The sequence below is a fragment of the Varroa jacobsoni genome, unplaced genomic scaffold (genome assembly GCF_002532875.2).
Source record: "Varroa jacobsoni isolate VJ856 unplaced genomic scaffold, vjacob_1.0 scaffold_1407, whole genome shotgun sequence".
In the NCBI taxonomy this organism is placed as follows: domain Eukaryota; kingdom Metazoa; phylum Arthropoda; class Arachnida; order Mesostigmata; family Varroidae; genus Varroa; species Varroa jacobsoni.
Window position 1 is genome coordinate 132,268 of NW_019214309.1, and position 8,290 is coordinate 140,557.

General features: G+C 36.9%; 1 long non-coding RNA gene across 1 annotated transcript in view; it reads right to left on the reverse strand.

The window, feature by feature from the left end:
- Positions 1 to 667: 667 nt before the first annotated feature.
- The window catches only part of LOC111269719 (uncharacterized), a 9,809-nt gene continuing 2,186 nt past the window's right edge, over positions 668 to 8,290 (reverse strand). Inside the window, exons 2-4 of the long non-coding RNA XR_015314676.1 lie at positions 5,212 to 5,270; positions 4,942 to 5,054; positions 668 to 1,041 (exon numbers count right to left, since the gene is read on the reverse strand). This is a non-coding gene — a long non-coding RNA (uncharacterized LOC111269719). The remainder of the gene's footprint in view (positions 1,042 to 4,941; positions 5,055 to 5,211; positions 5,271 to 8,290) is intronic.

Sequence of the window (8,290 nt, forward strand, 5' to 3'; positions counted from 1 at the left end):
TAATCCTCATGCACTTCGCTCCACTTAGCGGTAAAGGTCGTTTCCGTATAGTCGATGTAATATTTTTTCCCTGTTTTTGTCGACTAAACATTTCTGCATATTATTAATGGCGCTTAGTTAAGATTGCAATTTAGAGAAAGCAAAATTAGTCTTCGAGTAATTATGGCGGAAGCCTTGAATTATTGTATTAACTTAAGGCGAGCTTGCATAATTTGTTCCCACTTGTATACTTCCTAAATACGTATAAATGATGAGAAGCTATGCAAGATCATATATGATTAAGTAAAGAATTTAAGTCTATACATTTTGCGCAAATCGCAATTCATTTTGAAATTCTCTGCTAGGAAAAGAAGAAAGGAAATCTTAAATTCCGCCATCAACTAAAATTTGTTAGACAGTTTTTGCCAAAGTACTTATTACACACACTATTCGTGGTGTGACATATATTTCCGCTAAAGAACACATGTAAAAAAAAGAGCATTATCGTTGGGTTATCTCGGTTCTGTGCGCTTAACTCATGAAACATATATATTTAACATGAATATTCTCTGTTGTTGTTGTTGTTGTTGCTACGAGAGACTAGATAAATGTTTAAATGGTAACAAGATAAGTTACTTTGCTTATACTATATGTATATTGTTATACATAAAAAAAATGTGCGAGAACATAAAAATGTTTCGAATGCTTTATTAGTAACTACAGTACGCTTATTGCCCGTTGTGTCTTGCACGCCAGTTTCTAGTTGTACCTCAAATACATGTAAAGTATCGTATACAGAGGGCTCAGTTAGAGTTACCGTAACCTTTATTTTGCCGTCTGTGATTGTGGGCATACGTTCACCCGCTATTCTTGATACAATAAGAAACCTAGTTTTTTTTTTTCTAGAAGCACGTCACAGGCAGTTTGTCTTCAGAATATAGACGAAGATCAACTATCGCCAGACGTTTTAAGCGTTGGACTATCAAGGCCGTAAACTTCTAGGATTGCCCTAAGTCAATTTTTTTACCACTCTTCATACGGCATCCAAAGAAGGCGAAACAACTAAAAGCGAAAACATTCACAAAAAAGACAGAAAAAAAAATATCTGTTATTATTTTTTCTCTTTTTAAAAAAGGAATTCCCAATTTGCAAAAATTTTGAAAGGATATTTTAGTTTTGGCCTGTAGTTCAAAACGAATATATTCTTTGCCCACAAGTAAATCCAGATAATATAGCCACCATAGAGCAAATAGTCAATTTAACACCAATGACGTGCCCCAATTTTTGTTATTTGCCGAGGTCTTCTATTGGTTTACGACAATAGGGTCATTGTTGTATTTTCGAGTACTACATAGGTAATTTCCATAGTTATTGTTTGGCTCTATTAAACCCTGTATATGGAAAGCGCCAGCATAAAAAGCTACGAAAAAGAACACGATAAACGTAAAACATCTTGCACACAGACACCTTTAACGAATAACATATTACTAATTGTCTATTCGTTTCGTTGAAACGTCCATTTGCGATTCGAAGACCATTGTACCCCTTTAAATAAATGGCGGTCAGTGAAGCTTCAGAGTAGTGATCACTCACATAAAGCGAAACTGGCTTAAGTATGAATCGTAAAAACAGCTGCGTCTAAAAGGCTTGCTCGAAGCTGACCAGCGCAAGTGTTCAAATTAAGGACCGCAGAGCATTCTTTCCCTTTTAATGGCGCCACGTGTTCACTAACAGCTGTCGTTGTAATCAAATCTTGGTTGCAGCTACGTAGCTTATCGACTGTGATGATTTCGCGTCGTATGCCAGTATAGTGTTGTTTTGTATTTATACGACAGACACCTCTTGTCAGGTCATTCGCTATTCGCCAATATTGTGTTAACAATCATTTGATAACTTCTTGCTTAATCTTGCATACTTACACTAGACTAAATAAGTAGTCAACGTTTCAGTTTTAATCTAGCGGGGCAGATCAGAAACATAATCTGTTTACTTTCTCACGATGGATTCTGGCTTGTACTCTAACTGTATCGAAGAACTCGGATGCTTGTTTGTCTTGTTTAATTTCTTTCCTACAGCGTGGCAGCATCAATTTCGGTGTCTACAACAAGTCGTGAAACAAATTTGAGAAACATGAATGCGGCGAAACTATATATAGACAATTCCGTATAATAAGTAAAGTAATACATTTTTTTGACCATTCAAGTGACGTCACAATCATGGTTCAAATCTGCACTGTTCTCACTACGAATTTTCGACTAGGAATCCCATGAAAAGCATCCGTAACCAATATCACACCAACTACTACAAACTTTCTTTTACAAAACAGGCTTAATAGGACTCAACAGAGCAAAAAAGCACGCATAAGAGGATTCATGATAAATGCATTTATTCAACATCGAGGTCCTAACTGTTTAGCGGAAATAACTAACAAACTCCTCGAACAGAATCGTATATCCAAGGTTAACTTAATTTGCCTTTTTTCTTGTTCACATACAAAACTTGGATCTTCGTGAACAGTACTACGGGGAAGTAATTGCCTCAATTAAACTCATCTTCCAGACTTCTGACTTCTTCTGACTCTTGAGTTTTGTTGTGACTCGAAATAGGAAATCGCCTAAGCGGACCAGCCACTTGTTGGTGCTCGAAATGACGTTTGATCAATGATCCACGGCTGTTATTGAAGTGGCCGTTTTTTCTTGCGACCATTCCTCTTTAATGAAGGCTGTTTCTGCCTAGCGGCGTGCCAGCTGTTACCAGGGCTTCAGAGTTTCTGATCATATGATTCTCTTGTCCAAAGCGAAGTGCAATCATTCTGAATCTTAAAAAGCAGCTTCTTATCCACGCCGACGCTTCTAATCGGGCGATTGATTCCGTGACCCATCATAGTAGCGGCCTACGCGTCGTGATTTGTAAGTGTCTCTAAGAATCCTTCTCACAGTGTCTCAGCTCATTTTCTGTCTGCTTAACACTGGTAAGAAAACTTGGAGATTTTCTTACGCCTGCGTTCTAAACTTCTACCTGAATGTCTTTTCCCTTATGAATAATCCCTGCAAATTTTGCCCCGCCTCCGCGGTACCACCTGCATTTATGACTATATTATCATAATTAATGTACGTAACCGGGCTTAGAGTGAGCTTTGCCTTTTGTGGTTTGACGTAACTTCTAGGGACATTAGGAGTAAGTTCGGCCGAAAGATCGATTTTGACTTTACTCTGACCGCACCAGGATTGCAACCCCTCATACCGGCAGGTTTATTGCAATGGTATATTGCACAGTGGCTCCAAGAAAGCCTCATTTTCATAAGCCATTCGCAGTCAATAATCTTTGTCTCTCGTATTGGTAGAATCATTTTCTGAACGTTATGTTCCCAAATAAATTGCCTGGCCAATTTCGTAAACTACTATTGCCATTTCATCCTCTTTGTATTGCCAAAAGCGGTCTGTTTCGTGTTCTTCTTTACCCCTTTCAGTTCGAAGACAGTTTCGAACTCACTGTTTTCACTGTCTAATTAAACGCTTCATTCGGTTCAAGTAGTTATTTAGTTTAGTTGATCTCCTTTGTAAGTGGTTCCATGCGATGAACAGAGCCCATCTGATCCAGTCATTGCTAAGTTCTGTGATTGAAAATAGTCGTTTTTACTCTGTATTTAGTATCATCTGCCCAGAAAGCTGCTATCTCCACAGTTGTGGTCCCACACTGCCACACATCTTCACGCAATGCCTTATTGTTAGTACCTTCAACTTCTCTGCCGAGTCAATGAAAGCAGCAGCTTCCCAAAGCAGCCTTCATAGCTAGCTAACGGATCGCTGCCTAACCGCTTGATATCTTTCTCGTTTTCCTTTTTTGTGCCTTTATTTGTGAGAAGCGCAGGGATGATCTGACACTGGGACGTGCAACCTAAGAAAATACCGCAGCATGTCCTCTAGTGCTTTCGTAAAATTGGTGCCAATCGCATGCCCTGTGTGGCTTTTTTCTCCCTCTGGCCTTACTCCCACTAAATAAGTTATGCACTGGAAACAAGGACAGGTTCATTGTCCTTTGCAATTTTGCCAATCTCTTTCCCCGTAGTCCAGTAAGAGTCCTGAGCTTCCTTTACGTCTGAGTGCTCTCCTATCTGAAGTTAACGGGAGGAACCTACAGGGCTCTTTCGTTCGAAAGGGTACATCTGCTGCGGGTCCCTTTGCTAGCCTTATAATTTCTGTATCCTATTTTATTTAATTTTTAACGAACCTTCCGAGCATTCATTGTTTCTGCCAAAGGAATATTGTATCAACCTTAGCCTGGTCAATCAGGCTACAATAACCGCATCACTATGCGAGATTATCGCGAGAGGGCAGTTTTTAATGTTACACCGTTCATAAGAAAGTGCTTAGAATAAAGCTGCCTGGGGTATCTTACATTAATTATCAGGTGTTCCGTTTAACGGGTTCTTGAATATGTTTCTTATTTACTTACTTCTACGCGATTCAAATACAAAGTGTCTTCACTTACAACAGAGCACATGCCTTAATAAACTATGCCACAATTCATATTTTATCGTATATAGAATGAGTGGCATACCCATAAATTACTTTAGACAAAGATCTAACGATGGGGTTATGAAATCGATTGATACATCTCTTAGCAGGCAAAGGGTTGCTGCAGCGGAATAGGTGACTTTTAGATAAAGCACATTATGCAAGCATCAGTTGTAATGTAAAAAATAGGCACTCTGATATTAAAGGTGACTTCCTGTTGACAATTAGGTTATTGAGTAAATGTAATTCTTAGAGTAATTACATTAAGGAGTAGTGCACTCATTGAAGATCTTAACATGCTAAATATATTTCCAAGTTATTTAACGCTACAACTGCATTATTGTTATAATATACCGTTTACATATAAATATTGGTATATTGTTGCAGAGCAATAAGATCCACATGCGAAATGTAGCAAAGCCGATGCGGTGCTTGGTCAACTTACATTCCGTTTGAAAAGCTAGAGCCGCTGGCTTAAGCTTTCTCGCTGACAGACGCAACGCCGCTCCGTATTGCTCATTGTTGAACGAAGACGGGTACGTTCTAGGCGAAGCCCCTCTATTTGTAGAGAATCAGCGCAGACCTACTGCATTACGTTGGCTTTTAAATTCATTAATGTATGGGAGAAGAGTATGGGGGGAAATCGATCCCGGTTTTTACAACATATGCGTGTGACTTGAAAAGGGACGGACAGAACTAACTGGCATATACTCACGCGTTTTGCAATACTTGGTTTGAATCCATCTGGTGTACTGGGCTTTCATCTGCAAAGCGCTACGTGTACAATATGATGATGCTTTAGATACTATGCGAAGCTATGGTCTTAGCTGAGCAGTCTATCAGAGAGGGTACATAAAATTAAAATATTGACTTCCTGCGTGCATACAATACAATTGTACTTTAACATACATAGAGCACTTATAAATATGACATATTAATTCTTATATAATATCAGACAACTTGTATGATTAAATAAATCAAAGACAAGGTTTCACATAATTGCCGGTTATATTGTGACTAGACGGAACTTTAGTTCATTTTTGTATTAACGGTTAAAAAATATACATACACACCCATTGTCTATATCAACTAATCACAATAACGATGTTCAAGCTATTAAAAAAACAAGTGAGACTTTGACTTAAATACCACTGCTACTATAGAGATGCAATGGCAGCCTTATTTCGATTTTTAATGTAACCTAGCAAAAATATTTTGAGGGATCTTAGAAGTTTTCCAATTAGGATCTCTAATATGTTTACAAAAAAATCTCATTCTAAAATATATGATATTGGCACGAGTTCGTTGCGACTTCTTACATCATTTTCTTGAAAAATATAAATATGAAGCACGTCAGTATTTTACATTTCTAACAGCCGATACTTGAGTGACGTACGCCAAATTTAATGTTACAGCAATAGCTTGTTATGGTGCGTTACGGTAGATTAAAATAATGTGTGAGTACTCTCTAACATTTCTTTGAGTTAATGAACAGAATTATCTAATACACTAGCATCGAAAGTACATCAAACTGTCATGGTTCGAGTCATAAACTGATATATAGGCAAAAAGTTAACATTTACTTTTAATTCTTGCAAAGACAACTAAACTAATTTACGGCAAATGGTCACTGACTGACAGCATAAAAAGGACAATTATCAAGCCTTTGCATTGGAATCATAGAAAATCGTTGCACTTCTTTCATCCGCCTTACGCGTTATAGACAGTTGCTAAAGCTTTAGTCCAAATTTACAGGTGCTTGAGCAGCAGCAAACCCGACATTTTTATTTTTCGTACTACTTTTTTTTTAACTATAGCAATCAGGGGCATTCTTAATGAATGTTTTGTGAGCCGTTTGCTCAAATGATGACGTGTAGTTTATTTAACACAATTATGAGAAGAAATTAAACCATTAAAATTCATTTGAGATTCATATAAATGGGTTAATGTGAAAAAAAGCAGTTGGCTTCACACATAATTTTTTAAATTGAAAAAAACGTTCCTTTTGGGTTATTAAGTTTGTCTATGTATAGTAAGTTTAACTAAAGCTCCTTACATATCACTAAAGTTCTTCGTATCCATGCTTTTCTATAAAACCTACATAATATTAGTCAGATAAAACTGTTATACTAAAACCTATGGCTAGCAAATATCCGATGGTCCGTGAATAGCCACGCATAGTACAAGTTAAAGCTTCCAACTCTTACCGGCAAACATATAGGGTTGGTATTTAACAAAATGCTAAATATCGAGTGACGTTTCTAATTTCAAGAAGTTCCTCATGACAAAAGTTTACAGACGTAGCAGCGATGTTTTAGAAAATACCTGAAATCTTAAAAACCTTACAGTTAAAGAACTCGAACTACGTCAGGACAGAAAAAAAGCAGTGAGAGCTTCTTCACAAATGAGTAAAACCAACAGAATCGTTTAAAAAAGATAGTCCATATGTAGTTAACAAAAAAAGCGGTAATTTAATTTTACCCGGTTTTCATAATATCAACGAAAACGCAGTTCAAATTGCTTCAAGTTAGATTCGTGTCCCAATGATCAGTAACTTCGCAATGAAGACCATTGCTATCGATCCCGCTGTTCACATTACAATTATCCATTCAGATGTCGAATAAATTACATGCGGGTCCCTTAGCTCCAGTCACATATTGTCTAGGTTAATCGATTAGAACTTCAACCAAGATGTCTCCACGCGCCGGTGAACTAATCCTTTTGGTAGAAAAGCTTAGAATTAGAAAGACGTGTACTTTTGAAAGAGCGTTTTTGTTCAACATAAAAGTTCATCTTGTAGTGATAAGATCATGAGGTCGATCACGAAATGGCAAAAAAATGCATGAAAGCTTATTAGTTTGTAGTGTATAAACACTCTCAAATAGGTTAGCGGATCACACACTCTGATATTTTTCTATTTTGCAAAAGTAAGACAATTACCCCATGAACATTAAATCCGCCTTCAGTAAACTGCGAAGCCATCCAGAACGCTTTAACGTTTATGTGTACCTCAATTAGTCTATAGAAGCATCGTCGCATGAAGCGCAGAACTGATAAGAGATCCTCATGCAGACTAGTTGGAGAGCGAAAAAATTTTAAAAAAAGCTCGGAAAGAATTGAAGACATTGAGTAAACTAATGGCGAGGATGAATGAAAGGAAGACGACTAAACAAAGAAGAAATATAGTACAGTAATGTAGTGAAAAAATTGCAATAATAATGCAATACATAAGTAAATGAATAACAATGAAAGTTAATCCACGTAACAAAGGGATATAAGACAAAGAGTTAACAGCTGACGGCGGCTGTCTGTGTACAGCGATGGAATACACACATATATATGTACGGAAGAAAATTATTCTTCATGACACAGTGCATCGACTGGTGTCATAAAACGTGTTTCAAGTTAAATCTGGTGTCCCGACACAATCATTTCTTTGATCTCAAAGGAGCAAAGCTGAAGAAAGTGACTTATTTTGGTCAATAGATTTCATCATCTTTAGATAGAAAATACTTCTTTTTTACTTCATTACAGTAATATTTATTTATTAATTTGAGGATCTTCGCTTTAAATGGTCAACGTTTGATAGTCATCTTTGGGCCGCACCACTTTTACTTTAACTACACTGGATCATTTTTTTACGCACGAGTAAAGAAACCATTGGATATCGGAATTATTAGTTGTCATTTGGTCAAGGTTAATTTAATGAAATAAAACGTTTTGTTAACTGAATACTGAACAACCACGTTACAAAAAATGTCTTGAAAAATGTCGTATATATATATATATACACA